Raw genomic sequence first — 16,957 nt, 5'->3', positions numbered from 1 at the left:
CTCAGCCGTGCCTAAGGCTTGGTTTCCAGACCCTTGATCATCTTGGTCACCCTCCTCTGCACAAGTTTCAGCTTGTCAATATCCTTCTTAAATTGTGGCACCCAGAACGGGGCACAATATTCTGGGTGTGTTCTAACCATAGAATGGTACTATGATATCTCTTGATGGGAACATTCTGTTGATGTAGCCTAGAATAGCATTAGCTGTTTTTGCTGCCGCATAACGCTGTTGACTCATGTTCAACTTGTGGTCTGCTAAGACCCCTAGATCTTTTTCACATGTACTGCTAGTAAGCCAGATGTTCCCCATTTTATATTTGTGCAGCAGGTTCTTCCTGCTTAAGTGTAGAACCTTACAGTTGTCCCTATTGAAATGCAGCACTCTCCTTGCCTTCTTTATCATGCTATCACCAGGTTGGGCATTGCTCTCCTTTTGGGTGAAGACAGAGGTAAGGTAGATGTTGAGCAGTTCTGCCTCTGTCACACAGAAGCATTTCTTTGTCTTCACACAAAGTAATCATGGGATTGTACTGTAAATTTACATAACTCTTAATTATTTGCATATTTTGGTTCTGCCTTTCTCTCCATGCCCTGTTTCCTTCTGTCAAAATGTCACTTGTAGGATCCTCAGGGTCGGGACCTGCTTTTATGTTGTTCTTACCTTATTCACATGTTAATGGTAAGCCATAGATAATGGCCTACCATGAAGGACAACTTCGGCTTCTTTACTTTTCCTCGCTGGCATACAGGAGAGTCAGTTTCTACCTCAGAGTTATATCTGAAGCAGGGATTGTGGATTGTTTTGCTCCAATGAAATCTCAATCTGTAGCTAAGGTTTGTTCATTGCTTACTGATTGCTATTTTTTATTACATTTTTTAATACTTATTTATTGCACTTGTAAGTCATACTTTTAATGAGAAATAAGCTCAGAACGACTTACAATGTAATACAAAAATTAAAACCAAATAAAAACAAAAACTTACACATATATAGATATATATAACAGTCAAATACATCCCACCCACTAACGGAGGCCACAATATCTAAAACTCTCCTGAGCTAAAGGTCAAAAGTCCATTTAAAAAGAATCATTTTTGCCGGGCACCTAAACGTAGCCAATGATGGCACCAGGCAAGCCTTCCTGGGGAGAGCATTCCAAAAGTGGGGAGCCACCACTGAAAAGGCCCATTCTCATGTTGCCACCATCTGCACCTCCCTCTGAGAGGGCGCACAGAGAAAGACCTCAGATGGTGAGTGCAGGGAGAGGTGGTTCTCAAGTTATTGCGGTCCTAAACTGCATTAGGCTTTAGAGGTCAGAACTAGCACTTTAAATTGACCCCTGAAGCAAATTGGTAGCCATTGCAGTCATGCCAGAATTGGTTTTATATGCTCAGACCATCTTGTACTGGTCAGCAATCTGTCCACCCAGGTTTGCACCAGCTGTAATTTCTGAATTGTCCTCAAAGGGGGCGGCATGCATACATGGTTCTCCCTCTCCTTTTTTATCTGGCCCTAATCCAACACTCTATACCACTATATACCACTATATACCACTCTGACTCAGGTGTAACACTACAGCTGGGATCCTAGCTTGTTTCTTCTGTGCGGGAAGTGGGCAAAACAAAGTGGTCAGGTCTGTGCATACACAGTAAGCCGTTAGCTATGGTTTGTCTTGGCATGGAAAATGGGCCTCTGTAAGATGTGACTTTCATTGAAAGTGGAGTAATTCTTAATTCTTAGAAGCTTTTCTTACCATTTGTGAAATGCTATATGGATTTTCTAACTCACAAAATGTAAACTAATTACCTTTCTCAAGCATATGCATCGTTGTACTAATGTATAAGAAAATGATGAAGAAATCAGCTGCAAGCTGACTAGACATAGAAATAAAACTGAGCAGCCTAGTAGGTCATCATAAAGTTGAGCTGCTCTGCATGTACAATAGAGCATTTTTGCTCTGTGTGCCTATTTTTTCTCTGATTGGTTCAGAGATGGTATGGTAACCATATGCTCATCTGCTTGCAAGGGCCTTCCCACGCGGAGGGTGCTCTTCATCTGTGACCCCCCATGATCCCTTCACACAACCCATGCGTGTTTCCCTCTCCACCCATGTGGTAGATGCCAGACTTTCATGCTTTGCTTACTCCCTTTTTTGAAAACATTTCTTTTTGTGTATAAAACAAGGTAATTTACAATCAGGATCTAAAATATATTAAAACCTAAAACAACTGAAACGTTTATAAAACCACAGCTTAAAAACATAGGCTAAACACATTTTACAACGCTCAGTGAGTTAATTAAAGTGCAAGCCCTCGAACTCCAAAGAGGAGTTGTGTGTGTGTGTGGGGGGGGTATTGCAGGCTCACTTTGGGATGTGGTAATACCCATGCAATGCCGCCCCCTCCCATTTCTCCTGGGCTGCTGTGTCCACTTGGCCTGGATGCAAATTCATGAGCAGTCTGCTCCCTCTGGGTGTACAATAAATTGGTTAAGAAAGAACTTGTAAGCAGAGTGCAAAGGTGGTCAAAAGCTGAGGTGAGATTGAGTGTGGCACATGGGACCCCTGAGTCTCTGGCTTAAGGGAACTGTAATGATAAATTGACTGATAGACCCATGGAGGAAAGCAGGGTGGTGGTCTAGGTATGCTGGAGGTGGGGAACAAAACAAATTGGGGCAATATAGCTTATCTTTTTATGTAAAAAAGGTTGCTATATATAGCTTGCTGATGTTATTTTGTTACTTCATGTTTTTCAAAGGCTGTGTTTGCAGAGGTAAAAGATCAAAGTGCAAAAATCCCCAAATACACACCTGACTGCATGTGTTTTTGTGTCTTGCTACATAATCGTAAATTTTTAATGGATGGCTGTAGACTTTGAGTGGGAGAACTGCAATCCACATTGGTGCTTCCCCATACATACTGTGTTGGGATTGCTCTGTCTTCTGATGAACTGCCTTTTCAAACATCATTGGATTTTTCCAGTTAAATCTTCATGCTTCTTGCATCTGTCACAGTTGGGCTGCATCCAAGCACGAGGCAGGGAGTAGCTGCAATGAAATGTCAGGCCAGGGAAATTAATATTGCATCATAGTGATATAGGCTAGAAGCGAGGGAGAAACTAATGGTGCTTAATAACGGCATATTTATTGCATGCATGTTAAAATTGGACATTTTTAATAATCGCATAATTGAAGGAATCATTTGAGCATTACACGACAATTTGGCTCACTAAAAGTGCCTGGAGCTTTGTTTTAAAACACATTTTAAAAATTATCTTGCATTTCTATTGACTTAAAAAAAGGACCAGTTTAACTTTTGATTTGCTTTGAAAACTGAGCTGTGCACTTTTTCTAACAGAAGCTACATTGCATTGCTGTGGCTTTTGCCAACATAGTGTCCAGACATTTTGGACTACAGCTCCCATCAGTCCCAATCCCGCACCAGCTGGGGGTGATGGGAATTGTAGTCTGAGGCATCTGGAGAACACTCATTGGCAAAGGCTGGGTTGCCATGTTGCAGATGCTGCCATCTAGGGAGGTCTTACCCAGTATTCCAAGCACCATTCTAGGGGGCTCCCTTAGCGCACAACAGAAACGTATACCAGCAGATAATCCTGGGCTGGGACCTATAGTTGTAAAGAAGGTGGGATAATTTTTTGACTAGGCTCCTTTGCAGAACTGCAGTTCTTGTGGTTCTTTGAGAACCATGACAATTCAGTAGTTTGCGTTTGTGATATGCTTACCTGCATAGTGTAACAATGGTTTTGAGACCTGTGTTGTTTCCATAGGTGGGCAATAGATGGTGGGGTTGTCCTGCAACAAGTATCTGAGTTTAGTGTGAGATCTCTTGTTCAGTACACTTCTCTTTTACCTGTGGCTTTCAGAAGAAGCCATTATTGAGTCAAGGTAAAAATCCTGCGTAACAAGGTATGTCTGATTCAGAGTGAAAGCAAGGTAGCATACAGAGAAAATGTCGAAGTGTGAGGAGGGAAATGCAGTTCTTTGTGTGCTGGATAAACAACATTGTGGGATTGTTAGGTGGGAAGAATACTCCTGTACTTGAGGACTGCTTCAAAAAGTGCTAAGCTTGAGCTCTATGAGATCAATATTTTTGTCAGGATGACGGGCTGCAAAAGAGGACTAAGAAGATCTTCATTATTCTTTGCATTGCAACAGATTTTAAAAGTAGTAAATCTTACGGAGGATGGAAAATTTGTTGGCATTAAGACTTGCAACGGTGTTCTGATATTTGCAGCTTCCTACCTATGTTTAACGAACTACAAAGCCTGCGTGTCTCATATATGTGATAACATACACTGGGAGTGTGCACTGTATTTGCGGGGAGTTATTGCAGTGAATTTTTAGGAAACCTTCATTCTGGTGGGGGCAGAGAATGCATCTGGTCAGAGTGTGGCAAGAGCACCTTCCAGCTGGCCCTTGGTGTCCTTTGATTAAGGAGCCATGGGTATTTGATTTGACAGTGAGCTTAATCTCTACTAATGTAATTAGTTTTCCCTTTCTTCACTGATGCAAACCTTCCTCCCCTGCAATAATTCCATTTAAAAAGCAGGAGCAATGAAATTAAAATAATGCTAGCACAAACCCTAAACCGATTAAAATGGAGTATAATCAGGTGTCTAAAGGAGGGATTATGAGCCCTTGGATGGAATCTTCTAGCATTTGAGAAGAGTTAAGTTGCATGGAAATTCTCTTCCAAAAAACATCATGCCATGCAGACAGCACTTGTGAACACCAGGACTAATATTTTGGAAGAAACAAACAGGTTCTTCTATCTATTATTGATCCTGAGTAATAGCAACCAGTCTGATATGATTTTTTAAAATAAAAGGCTGTAATGAGCATGAGATGACTCCCACCCCTGCAGATCTCCTAATCCCACCATTCATGTACCAGCACCATTAATTGGCAGGTAATGTCCCGAACGTGCAAAAAACTGAACATGAATCATGTACATGTCTCTAACATTGATCAGTTGCACATACATAGTAGATGTAATTAAAGCTGGAAATTATCCAGAGATAAGTGGTTCACAGCACAGAGAGTGCTCTGTCCCAAGAGTGTTCACTGAGATTTGCAGGGGAGGCCCTCCTTTTTGTCCAGTGCAATGAGAGCAAGATAGGACTGTCTTTGTGGTGGACCCCATTTAATGGAAATCCCTTCCCTCAGACGTATTACTAGTGGCTTCATTCTTTGGTTTTCAGTGCCATTTAAAGATGTATCTCTTCATAGACTTTGGAACACAATCTAGATGAGCAATTGTAAAATTGTGCAAACTTGTCATTTGAAATTGGCCTTTGAAAGGTGTAGGATGTTGCAAGTGTTCTGACTTCAGTCTCTCAAACAATTCTCTCGCTTTGTGGGGGTTTCAGCAAGAAACGGGGGTTGATTTCTTTGAAGCCTGGTTGAGAAACTTTCTGAATATTCAATACTATAATATCTTTATGTTATCTGTGCATGTTGGGATTTTTTACCTGGCTGGGAATGTCACATTTTGCTTATTGAAACATGAATCTTGGTTCTTGACAAATCCATCATCATTAACTGATGCAAGAATTGAGTCCTAAATTCCTCCAGATGATTCCAGCTTCATTGCAGGAGTATGTGAGGTAGTTTTGCCCTCAGTTTGTATAGAACAACACAGTGTACAGTGGATGCTCGGGTTACAAACGTGATCCATGCGGGATGCACGTTCGCGTCTGTGCACATGCGGGTTGCGATTTGGCTCATCTGCGCATGCGCGACCGCTGAAACCAGGAAGTAACCCATTCCGTTACTTCTGGGTTTTGGAGGTCTGCAACCCGAAAAAATGCATCCTGAAGCAGCTGTAACCCGAGGTATGACTGTGCTTAATGATCTTGATAGAAAGCGGTTCCCTGCATAAAAAGTCACGTGACAAGTTGTCATCTTATATTGGGAATCTTTTTCTTATGTGCAGAACCACCTCAACTACTGTCTTGAAATAACATGTTGCTGAGCATCTGTAATTACAGCAAATGTCCTTTGAGTCATGTTCCTCCCTCTGACTTTGCATCTTGTAAATGGTCTTATTCTTACACTAATATTGAGTTGTGTGGACAACAGATACTTCTAGATTAGGATAGTGCTCTTCAGTAGCTCAAAACAGTGCCTCTGGGATGAAAAGGGATTAAGCTTGAAGATAAAGAACATCTGTACAAGAGAGAGGAAGTGTTGATCTTGAAAGCATTTGTTAAAACAGATGTTAGAGAGGCTATAATTGGTACCACAAGTGAGGGATTTGAAGTAAAATTATAAGATTGAAATATCTAGAAGTCCGTTCTTGGTTCCCCACTACAGGTTGCACTGCAGGGCAGAAGAGCGATCCTGTAGTTAGAAGTTGTGTTCCAATTTGCAGTGGCAATATTGGAGAAGTTAATATTGTGGGGGTTTGCACAGTTAACAATTTGAAGCGATTTACTGACTTTGTGCAACAATTCAATGCATTCTCTTTTCATTGAATTGCTGCCACAGGGGTGGGGGATAACTATCATAGAGCATGTGCAAATGCCCCAGCTTCTGTCCCTTGGATCCTCCCTTAAGGCAGCAGATGACGGCCTTCCAGAACTTCAGTAATCAGCAGAGCTACTGGGATCGATGGACCAATAGTCAGATCTGGAATAAGGAAGGTTCCCATGTTCCTAATGTCTTACATCAGGGTGTGGAACCTGCGGTCATCCAGATATTGGAGTCCAACTCCCACCAGCCCCATCCAGCGTGAGCAGGGATGATGGAAGTAGTAGTCGAGCAACATCTTAATGGCCAAAGGTGCCTTACTCCCATTGCAACTGCTCAGGAAGGGATCATTGCAGTTTCCTTGCTGGGGAGCAGTGGGGCTGAACAGAGCACAGAGCTACCACTGTACCCCAAACCCCAATGCTTGACCAGAATAAAAAGTGTGTGTGTGGGGGGTATTTTTTTAAAAAAATTGGTGAACCAGCTTTGGGCTAGTTCAGCAGAGACACCTGGATCAGGCCCCTATCTGTCTGTTGAATTGGCTTAGGCTCCGCTCTCTGCTTCTGCCCCATTTCTGGGCCTTACACCGTCTACTCTTGGGAGAAACACTGCCTGTCAATCGCTTGTGCAGTTGGCGAGTGCATTGGGGCCCTGTGGGGCAGCAGACCCTCCTCTCTCCAGCCTGCCCAGAGCAGTGTGGGAGTGGTGGGCTTTCTCTGCCCTTTGCATTTCATAGTCTCTGAATTTTAAGGAACACCCTTCTTTTGAGCCGAGTCTTCAGTGGACTGGGTGAGAGTTTATGGAGCTGAATTTTCTCTGAGCCATGTTTAGCAGTTAAGAACCGCTGCGCTGCTTTAAGGTGGCCTCCAGTTGCTCTGTTATCATTTTGCTCTTAGTAAACCTCACTTTACAAGGCCTGGAAAAATTCAGGCACTTAAGGAAAGACTCCCTCACACTTAGAAATGCTTGTTTGTATCCAGAGTGTGCTTCTCTTTCCATGTTCCACTCTGGCATCAGAATACGCAGCTAGCTGCTCACCTCTCCTTGTTGTTCTCATTCAGTAGCAGTAGGAACTGATGTTGATTAAGTTTTGGTATCCATATATGGGGGTGGGGCAATACGTTTACTGAAATGTGTTGCTTTTGAAGAAAGGCTATTTACCAACTTACATCTGCTAATGACTAAAGTGGAAATGATGAGATGTTAACACTTTGCCTTAACAGACTGGATTTGCAAGGGTAGAAAATAGTCTTCCATGCCTGCTGTCTTCTGAAATGTTTCTAATGAATCTCATGAACAAAGAGGGCAGTCAAGCCTTCCCCAACCTGGTGCCCTCCAGGTGTTTGGACTCCAGCCGGGACCGGTGGCAATGGCATTCCAGAACACCTGGAGGGCATGAGGTTGGGGAAGGCTGGGAGGCAATAAAATACTGTGTTGTGGTGGTTTAAAAATAAATTTGGCTTGTGAATAATAATAATAATAATAATAATAATAATAATAATGGCCTGTGAAATGGCATTGAAATAGCTAAGAAAAGCCAGTGAGAAACTGAAATGGATGTTTCTGCTTTATTAATCTTGTTGCACTGGTAAAGAAAATTAGGTTACCTCAAAAGGAAAACATGCAGAAAAGGCTTATCATTTGCATACCTATCTCCTGCCTTGAATTATGGGGATATTCCCCCCCCCCCGGCAGGATTGTGATTGGGCCATGTGTGGGATGGTTGGGCTGGGTTCTGACCTGATTCTTCTGTTGAGTTCCTGCTGCAGAAAATGGGATCAGAATTCTAATCCTGAAGCTTTCTGCTTCCTACACTGCCAGCTGCTGTTTAGAAAAAGTGACAAGTCATTGTGTCCTTTGGGCTTTTAAGTAGCGCTTTCTATTTCTTAAGTAATCTCTGCTTCTGAATCTCAGGGCAGCCCCGACCACCCTCCAGACACGCTGCCCAGGCCTGCACCCTGGGGAAGTCACTTTGGTGCTGCTAAGACAGCAAAAACAACACAGGAGGCAGCAGCTACGAGGGATAAGCTCCACCTGATTGGCATAAGGTACAAGTACTATAGGTTGCCTCCATTGGTGGGAGAGATCATTGTGTCTCATGGGTCAGCTGTGCCTGTCTTAAGCTAGGCAGCCCCCCAGTCAATAAGTGCTGGTGAGTTGGAGCATGGCTTTAGCCCCAGTGATTTTGATACTTCCAAGCCCCTAAGAGAACCCTTTCCACATAAACTTGTTCACCCAGGAACCCTTGCGCATTGCAGACAATTCTGTGGCACACAACTCAGTTCTGGAGTGGCTTGTTTCAGGTCTCTTACGCCTTGCCGCTCTTCTGCATGTATTGAGATATGATTGTTTGCAGCATGGTAAGATTGTGTGAAGGAGTGTGGTGGAGTCTCCTTCTTTGGAGGTCTTTAAGCAGAAGCTTGACAACCATATGTCAGGAGTGCTCTGATGGTGTTTCCTGCTTGGCAGGGGGTTGGACACGATGGCCCTTGTGGTCTCTTCCAACTCTATGATTCTATGATTCTAAGATTGGTAGTTGCAGGCAAAGGGTCCTTCAGGAAAATTTATTGAGCACTGCTGATCTTAATCTTAATCTGTGAGGCACCCAGGGTTCCCTGGAATGCAGCATGGAAATGACTAGCTTAACCCATCCACATTTAAAGACACTCAACAGAAAAAGAAAAGTAATGTAAAGAGTAATGTCAAGGATGTACTTTGTGTGAGGAAGCTCCCAGGTCCAATCTCTGGCATCTAGGTAGACTGGGAGAGAAACCTGTCTCAGAATCCTGTTCCCTTGCTCTGTGTAGACCAGGAGTCAGCAAACTATGGCCCAGGGGCCGGGTGCGGCCCCCCAGGCTCGTAAATCTGGCCCGTGGACCCTGCCGCCTGCTCGGTCAGTCCCTGCACACTGTGGATGCCTCACCGCGCAGGGACTGACTTCCGCGACGCTGGCACGGCTTCTGGGTGGGCGACGACCCTGCTGCGGCTTTGGATTGGCTGCAGGAAGTTCCTGCAACCAGTCTGAAGCCTCACCGCATGCTGAGGTAAACCCAGCGCAGCCATGGACGAAGAGGCTGGTGGGCGGCTGGCGGGTCTGGGCCATGCCATGGGCATCGTGATGGGCATGTCGTGGGGCTTCAGCCGGAGCCTGGCGCGCCTGCTGGCCCCATGCCTGGCGCCCGGCTCGGTGCTGCTGCTGGTGGCGCACTCGGCTGCGCTGGAGCAGCTGGAGCGAGAGCTGTGCGCCGTCTGGCTGGCACTTCACGTTCACAGCCTGCCCGCTGACCTGGCCTCCGACGGCGGGCTGTAGTGTGTGGTGCAAGCCACCTGGAAGCTCCGCGGGGACGGGCCGATGGAGCGGCTGCTGCTTGTCAACAACGCCGGTGAGCGGGCACTGCCAAGACGCGCTCCTGAGCGCGTTCCTCCTCCAGGTCCGGAGGCAGCTGCAGGACCAGCTTGCAGGGCATCTATATTATTCAAAAATAGTCCAGCCCCCCAAAAGGTCTGAGGGACAGTGGACCAATGAAAAACTTTGCTGACCCCTGGTGTAGACAGTGCTGATTGTGATAGGCCAAGGAATCTGACTCCGTATAAGGCAGTTTCCTATGTCGTTATGTTAGCTTGTTTTATCCTAATAGCAAGAATTGATGTAACAGATGAACCTAGAAACTGTGTCCTTATTTTTATATTTGGAAGTGGTGTGTGGATGCTGCTGCAGCAGAACATACCAGACTTCCTTTTGGGTGAGTTTGATTTTTCTAATATCACATCCTCCTCCTAACATTTTAGCCTGACAAAAAATCCAGGTGCTCCTGTTGACACACTGAATGGACAGATAACCCATAATATGGTATTAAGGGAGCAAGGTACTTCCTGGGAGTTCAGTGCACATCCCCAGGGAATCAGGAATAAATACCCGGATAGCCAAAGCGCAATGCAGGACCATGGAAGGCAAGAAGGGAAAGGCCTGCAGGCACTGGGATGATGTGGGTGGCAAAGGAGTGCTTTCCTTTGCCAAGCTGATCTGTAATTTGGATTGTCCAAATCATCATTCAAATACAGATTTTGAGTTTTTCGTTTATCTCTGGCCCTGTGTAAACATCTCCCTTTTCAGAGGCAAAGCAGGATTTTTGCTCCTGTAGTGGCTTTTCCTGTAAGTGTTCCCTAGCAGGATGTATTTCCTCTTGCACAAACAGGTTGAAACTCCTCCAAGCTTCAGAAGTACATCTGCTTTCCTCTTTAGACAGTTCTTAAAAACAGGAAAATGTGCCAACTTTCAATCCATTTTTCTGACAAATGAGAACAACACTACAACCTATATGTTCAGATTAGACAGTCCTCCAAGCCATAATTTGGAGGACCAAGAGAATGCTGCATGCGCTCCCCTCCGCTCTCATGCACGGCCGCCTTCCTCCATTTCCAGGTTGTCGCGATGTCTGAATTGGGCAAACTGTGATTAGCTTTAATCTCCAAATCATGGTTTTCAAACCCACTTTAAATAATGGTATGGAGGCTATTTGAAAGAAGGGTTTGGTTAGTACAATCCAAAAGGAGTGGTTTCCATGGCACATTCCTGATCCTCCAAACCATGGTGGAATACCTGAACTCTGGGCCTCCTGCCAGCAAAAGATAAAAGAGAATTAAAGTGAGTTTCATGTGAATGTAAAACCTGCTTTGGTTGGAAAGCTGATTGTCAAGCTAGGAATGGTTAAGAATGATGGGAGTTGAAGGGGAACACAAGGAGAGGTAAAGAACCTTTTTACCCCTTTCCTCCCACAATTACCTCTCAAGGTAGGCTGGTAGGTTTCCACCACACCACCTTAGCACCTTCTACCCCCTGACAGGAGAGATTATTAGTGGTTCAAGGCAGGTATCCAGTAGGGGAGACAGGGAGAGCACCTAGCCTACCTGCCCCACTCTGGGGATAGCCAATTTTTAAAAAGAATTTTAAAAGGTAAGAGGCAGAACGTTGCATCAGGAAAACAACAATAACAAAACCTTTTAGTTCAAATGCGGGTGGTGCTGTGGTCTAAACCACAGAGCCTAGAGCTTGTTGATCAGAAGGTCGGCGGTTCGAATCCCCGCAACGGGGTGAGCTCCCATTGTTTGGTTCCAGCTCCTGCCCACCTAGCAGTTCGAAAGCACGTCAAAGTGCAAGTAGATAAATAGGTACCGCTCCAGCGGAAGGTAAACGGTGTTTCCGTGTGCTGCTCTGGTTCACCAGAAGCGGTTTAGTCATGCTGGCCACATGACCCAGAAGCTGTCTGCGGACAAACACCGGCTCCCTCGGCCTATAAAGCGAGATGAGGCCACAACCCCAGAGTTGTCTGCGACTGGATCTAACGGTCAGGGGTACCTTTATCTTTAGCTATTCTAATAGTTCTACTTACAAAGAGTCTTCTGATCTCCTAAGTGTTTTGGGGACCCAGGTGGGACTTGATTGACAGTTGACTGTTTCCTGACAATCACAAGCTGTGGGTCAGTTCATCAGGTCAAAGTTTGACATCCTTTGGAAGTTGAGGAGATGTCTATCACAGTGTTAACTTGCAACCAGATGTGGATTCAGCGAGGGAATTGATTTCTCAGCTAAGGCAGAATGGAGAATAAGGATTTAGGATCATTCGGTGCCTACTGTTGTGAAAGGGGATCACAACTTGTGTGGATGCTCCCTGATAAAGAATTTTTTGTCTTATTGCCCCAGCAAATGGTGAAATGAAAAGTGTTTGCTTTGTATCTCTTTTTAGTGTATGCTATATAAAATGCAGTACTTATGAACAAAAGCACTTGGAATTCCTTTCATCTTCTCACTGAATATAGTTAAGGAAACATTAGCAAGCTTGTGGACTAGTGGTGTTATTTGCCAGGGACCAAGCTCCTTGTTCCAAGTAGGAAGGGCCTTTGCAATTTCTCCCATCTGCTTCCTCCTCTCCCTTTTCTCTCAGATGCCCCATTCTCTGTAGCACATGGAACCATTTCATCTTGATAACGATGAACCAACCTTGGTGCCAGTGGCACTTGGGAAGTCAGCTGGCTCTTCACGCACCCCTCCCTCTGTCATAATGGGGGAGGGCATATGTTTCGCAACATGAAAAACCTAATTAGGTTAGAAAAATTGTCTTCAGGGCTTAAAATGGAGGCAGCAAAACCCCTCTTGCTTTCAGACACTAGGTAACCTTTGTTTAATTTTTCATCTGAACTTTATTGGATGCGTTTCAGGAGATCCATCATTCGTTCTTCTCATAACTGGAATCTGCATGTTTCTTCTGTCTGCTGCTCTGTACTTCTCATACACCTCCTTTGTTTTGAAAGGGAGCCAAATCAACATGACTGTGATTCAGAGCCAAGAATCACTCCCTTGGCTATGGAAATGGAGGCTTGGAGAGGCTGTTGAGCATGTGTGTGTTCATCTTGCACAGTTTCTGTTGAGAGTGCTGTGGCTTCATAACAGGAAAACCAAGGAAGAGAGGGGTGTGTAGGTGTGTGTGTGTGTGTGTGTGTGTAAAGGAAAATAGTCATTTTGTAAATTTTCTCCCCATTATTAGAAATGACACTTCCTCAGCCATTTTAAGATTATTAGGGTTTTTTTGGGAGGGGCGGGTGGAAACATGGACAGGTGGCATTTAATCAATTGAAAAATTGTAGTCTTACATATTCACATATAAGAAGTTTGTACCTACAACTAAAAAGGTCATGTATGAATGTGTGATTTTTGAAAGGTCCTTTTTGAGGTAAGATGATATAGCCTTCTTACACAGGGCATCAGTACACCTTGGTTTTCCTATTTACTGAGGTATTAGAGATTCTGGCCAACTTTCGCTCATTTCCTCCTTGTGCAGTGACTGTAAATATAGTTTTGGTGTGCAGGTTTAGTGTTGCTTGCGTGAGACAGCTTCATTTCTGACTTGCTTGTTGTAAAACATCAGATTTATATAGCTTTTGGCAAGCCTTGTGGGAGGAAATCTAACCAGTGGATGTTCTTGCAAAACTGTTATGAAAATGTACTGGCCCAAGTACAGGTCTTGCCTTGCCTATCTTATCATGATGACAAAATGCATACATAAATGAGTCACCACAAACCAGGCAGCCAGAGCAAGAAGGGTGTTGCTGCAAGGGCGCAGTATCTGTCAAGTGAGTGTGTAGCTGAGTGGGAAGTAGGAGAGCCATTGTGCTTTGCCATTGCAACACCACAGGGCTGGATAGCGCTGTTTCCATTTCCCATCCTTTATTCCACTGGTTGAGTAGCTTGGAGAGCATAGGCTGGGATTCTTCCTAGATTTTAATTTGGGAGAGATGGCTCAAAAGTCTGTCTTTGCAATATGACTTTTTGGTTCCTGAAATTCATTCTGATTGTTCAGATAAAATATAATGGATAGAATTCTACAGGATGTGTTGCTAGTGTGTGAAAACAGTCAAGATCCAAAGATCTCCAGGCATTCACCTCCAGATGGTAGAGGTGTCAGACGCCACCCCGGCACCCAGGCACCTTCACTTGGTAGCAAGGGGCCGATATCCAGGTGCAAAATGTGCCTGACAGATTTTGAACACTGGAGGCAAGTTGCGTCCCAAGTTGAATTTTTCAACATTGAGCCGTGGGAGAAATGAACTAAAGACTTGTCTGTTAGTCAGCAGCAAATCTGATTGTTTTCAGCAGTGTCTATGCTTCTGACTACTAGACATGTGTGGGATTCTACTATTAGCCTCCCCCATACCTTTAAATGAGAGAGTCCCAAGTAAATGATTCTGAGTGAATTATAGATGTTAGTAATCATCAGCCCAAGACCATAGAAAGGATCTAATCTGAGCATATATCTACAGTGCAAAGTTCTATTGGTTTTAAACTGGTTTAACTAGCATGGCTCCCTTTGTTCCTTCTCCAGAGAGTTGTGGGAATTGTGAGTGTTGAGTCACCGTGCTGAGAATTCTGCTTGTGATGCCTGGCCCCCTCCCACACAACATACGAACATTCAATTGGTAGTGGGAATAACTGTTATTCCTCTAAAATGCCTCTTCAAAACCCACCTTTTCCAAAGAGACTTCGACAGAACCCCTTCTTTTATTGGCTTACTAATCAAATTTATATCTCACCCTCCCAAAGGCACCTAGTGTGACAAACAAGTGATAAAACAATTTTCTAAAAAAAGCAATTCCAGTTCAGATACAGAAAGATTTCAGTTTAAAGGTTTGTTGAAAGAGGAAGGTCTTTCAAGGGAAGGGAATTCCAAAAGGGCATTGAGTGGAACCTCCTGCTAAGGTGGTGTCTGCAAGGAGACCCTCACTTGCAGAGTGCAGTGACACCTCATATCCCACAGCAACCAAGCATAAGTAGGTGCAACTGAAATAAATGCCTGTTCTCCCCCAGTTTGTCCCTGCCTCCCTCTCTTCACTTTCTTGCCTCCTTTACAGTATTGGTTGCTTAAAGCAGGGACATCTAACTCTTCACACCTTGCAAAGCTCAGTGCATGAAGAGGAGCGGTCTGTGCTGTTAATGTGCCCATTGATTCTTTGCCTTATGACAGGATGGTCTGAACTTCAGACATGCATCCCTAAGCAGTGTTTGAAATTCGCCAGGCGCGTTTTGCAACCGGCGTTTTGCAGGCCCAATTGCCACCACATGGAGATCTCTGTATGCCAGGTTAGCAACTGACATCTCTATCTCGCTGACTCCTCCAGCCTTCCTAAGCAGGTGAGCAGAAGTGTTTGTTTATTGCATGTATGTTCCACTTTTTGTCCATGGTTCACTCCCCTTCTCAATTAATCCCTCCAGCAACCCATTGAGGTAGGTTAAGAGGCTGTGGCTGGCCCAAGCTCACCCAGGGAGCTTCATGACTTGAGTGGGGATTTATCCCTCATCTTCCAGGTCATAATCTGACCCACTAACCACTACACCCCATTGGCTTCCTAGAGTATTTCTGCTGTAGTATGAGCTAAATTAAGCGGGTAAATAAGTATGGGGAAAGCAAAATGTTACTTGGAGAAGGATCTGAAATACTTTCCTTGAAGATTGAATTTGTTTTGTTCTGAATTGTTTTATTTGATGTTTTCATGTGTTGTAAACCACTTTAAGATTTTTTTCTTTAAAATATAAAGTGGTATAGAAATGAAATTAATAACAAAAATAACACATTTCATTGGGTGGGGGGCGAGAATGGCGCCTAGACATTCAATTGTGGCTACCTAACCTTGGTTTCAGGTGCCTTTTGGCGATTAGGTTATGTATCTGAGTTTCTAACACTGTTAAGAAATACTTGACAGTGACTGAATTTACATATTTACATAGATGATGGTTTGCAGTGAACATGCAGATGGTTCCCACTTTGCTGCTCCTTTCATAGGAACAACAAGCCAGGGTCCCTGGCCTAGCCTTACATTCAAACCAAGAACAAGGGTTTGTTTTGCTCCAGATAGCAACCCAAAGTTTGCTTTTGGCTTATCAGTCATGGTTTGTGATTTGTTGCTCCCATTAGCGGAGGAGCGAGGGAGGAGCCATCTGCACACTGAAGGCAGGCTATTACCCTGGTTTATTGTGATGGCCAGTCTGTCTTTCTGAAAACCTCCAAGGAAAGCAATTCCGAAGACTCGGTGTTTCATTACTCTTATTTAAACCATAACAAGGTGATGCCTGACGAAGAAAATGTCAGGCACAAATACACAGATATTGAATGCAGTAGTCCGTTCCTGGTTTGCCATTGTTCCCCTCCACAAGTAGTTTTGCTGTTGATAAAAGGTTTTTTGTGTATGTGATAATGAGCCATCTGCTCTGCTGTTTGTAAAAGTATAAAATTCCCACTAATGTAATTTTTTAAAAAACATGTCACCACGGAGTTGCCTAAGACTCTTGGATTAAGATAGATGGAATCTTTCACCTTTGGATCACTGTCTTGAACTCTATTCAGGTCACTACTAAACGTTTGTCCTTACAATTTGGCAGCTGTTTGGTCCGTGTGGAATCAGCTGGTAGCCTATTCCCAGGTGGACCAACTGTACCTGAGACACACTCCATGATTGGCTCCTTGTTACCAGTCTCTGCAGAAAGGGTTGGGCAGTCCTCCGCCTAGCCATAGGAGAGGGCTTTAGTAAGTTTCAGGTGCTTTGGAGAATTGCCTCTGTTGTAGTTGGCCTGGTAGCTTTAACAAGTTTTATTGTTTCAGGGTTAATGTTACAATCTCTGTGTGTAGTATCAACACACTGCGTATAAAGATGTCTGACTTGGAACAAAGCTAGCTATAAGGCAGAGCACCTCTCAGAACCCTGGGTGCTTCAGAAATCGGGGCTGCATTTTTAGAACGCTACCAAAAATGTTGAGATTTTGCTGGAAGCTGATAGAACTCTAAAGCATTTTCTCTTGTTTATAATGCAGCGTGCACTGTAGATGAGCTTTTGCAATTTAGTATTTCCATGTTTTGCTTAGTTGATTCACTTTCTTAACTGTAGATGTACTGGCCATTAACTTCTCCACTCACAAACTTAC

The 16,957-nt window shown here is 44.1% G+C and overlaps 1 protein-coding gene across 1 annotated transcript in view; it reads left to right on the top strand.

Moving 5' to 3' along the window:
* The window catches only part of CORO1C (coronin 1C), an 84,257-nt gene that overhangs the window by 7,786 nt on the left and 59,514 nt on the right, over nucleotides 1–16,957 (top strand). The window lies entirely within an intron of this gene.

The sequence above is a fragment of the Podarcis vaucheri genome (genome assembly GCF_965113315.1).
Source record: "Podarcis vaucheri genome assembly, chromosome: 13".
Taxonomy (NCBI): Eukaryota; Metazoa; Chordata; class Lepidosauria; order Squamata; family Lacertidae; genus Podarcis; species Podarcis vaucheri.
This window is presented reverse-complemented; position numbering and strand designations above follow the sequence as displayed.